Here is a 3,996-nt window from a genome sequence, read left to right as displayed (position 1 = left end):
CGCTCCCAGACAGTCCAGGGGGTCCCCTCAGTCCAATTGCACCCTGTGCACAGATTAGTGTTGTTGTTGTTGTACTTTGTTTGTTTGTTTGTTTATTTAATAGGGACAGTGCTCATTAATCAACAGTCTTGGTACTGTAAAATTAGCCGCATGGGCTAATTTTCATCTGTTGTCCCTGGCCAGTTCTTAAAAGGGCAGGCCATAATAAAACATACTATAGGCAACAGTAAAAATAAAACAACTAAGACAGAAAAACACTGATCATACAATAAAATGATCACATTGAAAGAAGAGCATTTGATCACTGTAGAAGATTAGATCAGATGATGATGAATATGGGAGGCATACTAACTGTATCTCCTCTACGTCCGGCGTCCCCAGTGTTTCCTGGTACCCCTCTCAGGCCCTTCAGTACAACACACACAGATCACAGATCAGTTTTACACACACACACACACACACACACACACACACACACACACACACACACACACACACACACACACACACACACACACACACACACACAGAGAGAGATCATTACTACACACACACAGATCACAGGTCAGACACACACACACACACACACACACTCACACACACAGATCACAGGCTAGTAATGAACCACTCACTGGTTCTCCTTTGGGTCCGTCAGCACCAGAACCTCCCATATCACCCGGCAACCCACGTGCTCCTGGCATACCAGGGGATCCAGACATCCCTGGACCTCCCTACAGGAGCCAAAAGAGATCAAACACATGAGCACACAACACACACACACACACACACACACACACACGCACACACACACACACACACACACACACACACACACACACACACACACACACACACACACACACACACACAGACGCAAACCTGCACACGCACACACGCACACACACACACACACACACACACACACACACACACACACACACACACACACACACACACACACACACAGTAGATGTGTGAACTCCTCAACTCACATGTTCTCCCTTTGTTCCTGCTTCTCCATCTCGTCCCCGTTTTCCCTGTAAATGTGAAATTTAGAAGATTTATTCTTCTTCTGGTATCACCCCTTGAATAAACCTTCAGTTGCTGCAGCCAACAGCTAAAGCTGCCACACAGTTACTGTGCTACACTGGGGGCATGGACAGGGGGCTTGGGAGTTTGATTCCATACACTCCTTACAAAAGAGTTTGAAGCAAAGATTCTAGAACAGAGCTCTGTTCTAGAATCTTTGGTGTGAAGTCACCCGTAGCCCATGACACGTACGCTTTCTCCTTGCCGCCCTGTTGGTCCACGGTTTCCTGGCGGTCCTTGGCCTCCATTCTCGCCAAAAGGCCCCGGGTCTCCCTTTTCCCCCGGCGCACCCTGAGTGGAAACCAATCACAGTGGGGGGTTAGGGGTTGGGGGCCGGGTCAGTTTTGAGTGTGTGTGTGTGTGTGTGTGTGTGTGTGTGTGTGTGTGTGTGTGTGTGTGTCTGACTCACCCTGTTTCCATGTCTCCCATTGAACCCTGGGGGTCCTGGCGGACCTGGTAAGCCCTTGTGGAGAGAAAACGCAACATCACTCTGTGCAGGACAATATGGCTCCCAGATATAAAGTTTACAGTGATTTCAGAAAAAAATAAACTCACAAAAAAATAACTATGTGACAAACAATATTAAACTCAGTCAAACATGAAAACGAGGAATCTAAAACCAAACAAGGATAGCTGTACTAATACAGACATGAATCACAGGACAGAATGTACAGTATGTGCTGTTGCTGTAGAAAGCTGTTTGGCTGAACCTTACTGGTTCTTCTTCACCGTGGGATAGGGAGAAACACACTTTTGATTCCTCAGCATGTCTAGTATACAGTATGTGGAGAAAGTGACAATAAAGGTGACTTGACTATACAGAAATTAATACACACCTGTCGACCAGATTCACCTGGAGAACCATCTAGACCACGAGGACCCTGTCAATTTCAAAGAAGTAAGACACAGAGACCAGCGCAAAGGTTTAGAATCCCATTCAACGTTCTACTGTACATAGGAATGTTAAAACAGAAACCTTCTGTTTCCCATAGTGTGTGTCTGAATGAACAGAGAGGTGCGCTGACGGACACTTACCGTCTCCCCTCGGGGCCCAGCTAAGCCCAGATCCCCAGGGCCACCGCGCAGTCCCTATATAGCAGACAAGAGAGGAGATGGGCTCAGAGATGCAAACAGGCAGGGAACAACAACAGGTACACCGTCATTTCCCAACTATTAGCCACAGCTTATACATTGACTTTGCTAAATTTCTTCAGCTATGAGGTTAATAAACAGTCGCAGTTAATATGGTATTAACATGGTTTTGTTTAGTTTAACTTACATTAAGTTACTGTCCTCCTGAGGCCTACAGTATACACAATGCAGAAATCACTGTAGCTACTAGGGAACTGAGCTAGCATGCTAGTTGGCAACAGAGGCAGATGGAACTGGGTTCAGAAAGTACAAGCCCTGCCAAGTACAGTATTTGATCCAATTATTTAGTAAACCAGCTCATCCTAATTAGCAGTCAGGTATGAGATGAGGTAATTAGTAATATCATCTGTGTTTAAATGCACAGGTAGAAAGAACATATGCAGGACTTTTACTTTCTAGAACCGAGATGTCCACCTCTGGTTAGCAGAAAGTCATGGGTTCGATTCCTGGCTGCCACTGTCGTGCCTCTGAGCAAGGAGCTAAACCCTGAGCTCCTCCAGGGACATGGCCCCCACATTTGGTCTCTTATGTCGCCTAGGATTAAGGCGTGCGTTCAGGCTGAAATTGATAGAAATTTCAGGGAGACTTCACATTTCAGACTGACCGGAGTTCCTGGTGGGCCATCGTTTCCCGATAATCCTTGCTCGCCCTGTTGGAATGACCAATGAACACATAGCAACATGCATGAAAACAGTGCGCACACTACAGTAGTACTTCATACTAAAATGTTCGCTCTTGTATCAGTGCATCTCAAGTACTGACAGTAACATCAATAAGAATACGGACATGGATTCAAACATAGGCGAATATTAGCAAATGCTTGCAAGCAGTTTTCCATAGAGTTTTCGGTGAAACTTTGCAAACAATCGCAAACAGTCAGAGGAGGAACAGTAGTTCTCCGCGAACATACAGAGGAACTGGATGTGAGTTTCACGAAGGCAACAATGCAATTACCAATTGCCACTGTGTTAAATATGAAAGCACCTCAGGTCTTCCATTGCTTTGCTCTGACTGATACGGCTAGGGCTTGGCTCATGAAATGAGGCCAAAAGTTCACTTAAAGTGGATGTACAGTACGTAGTAGTGTAGTTCACTTGCCTTCGGTCCCGCGGGGCCAAGGAGTCCTAAGGGTCCGTCGATGCCATTCCTTCCCTGAGAAAGCAAATTATATACTGTTAGGACCTCTAGTCTACTCAGTCAGTTCCCACTGATCTATAACCAACACTGGATAGACCATTGTTGCTGCCCCATCATTCTCTATCTAGATCAGTGAGGATGAGGATCGAGGAAGGAAGGGAGAGTATATAAAACACCAAATGAGAGGCACCCTGTGTTTTTTTCTTTTTTTTAAACACATCTCTATGTCCAGATAGGGACAACACAGTTTGTGTTTCTTCTAACATATTGTGTGTCTGTCTGTCAGAGGCTGTCAAGAGTGTATGTCTGTCTGTCTGTCAGAGGCTATCAGGATTTGCAGCAGGAACCACCCAAACGTGTGTGACAGCAGAGTCCAGGTCAAGGGTCAAGGGTCAAGGTCAAGGTCAAGGTCAAGGTCAAGGTTACTACATCCACAACAAATGGAAATGGCTTTCAGCAGCTCACACTCACCCTGTAGCCTTTCATGCCTGGAAGTCCTGGCATTCCGGGATATCCACGCTGACCCTGGTACAGACACAACGGAATGACGTTTATTCCCAAGAACTGATCCTAACACCTCAGTTCAAGTTGGTGATCCGGAGATGAGGGCAACTCATC

The 3,996-nt window shown here is 46.0% G+C and overlaps 1 long non-coding RNA gene across 1 annotated transcript; it reads right to left on the bottom strand.

Moving 5' to 3' along the window:
- Positions 1–352: 352 nt before the first annotated feature.
- On the bottom strand, positions 353–1,019 carry LOC134070166 (uncharacterized). Its single transcript, XR_009936896.1, has 3 exons — positions 993–1,019; positions 633–731; positions 353–406 (listed from the first exon to the last, which is right to left on the bottom strand). It is a non-coding gene; the product is annotated as an uncharacterized LOC134070166 (long non-coding RNA).
- Between the last annotated feature and the right edge of the window lie 2,977 nt (positions 1,020–3,996).

Source organism: Sardina pilchardus, chromosome 22 (genome assembly GCF_963854185.1).
Source record: "Sardina pilchardus chromosome 22, fSarPil1.1, whole genome shotgun sequence".
NCBI classification, from domain to species: Eukaryota; Metazoa; Chordata; class Actinopteri; order Clupeiformes; family Clupeidae; genus Sardina; species Sardina pilchardus.
This window is presented reverse-complemented; position numbering and strand designations above follow the sequence as displayed.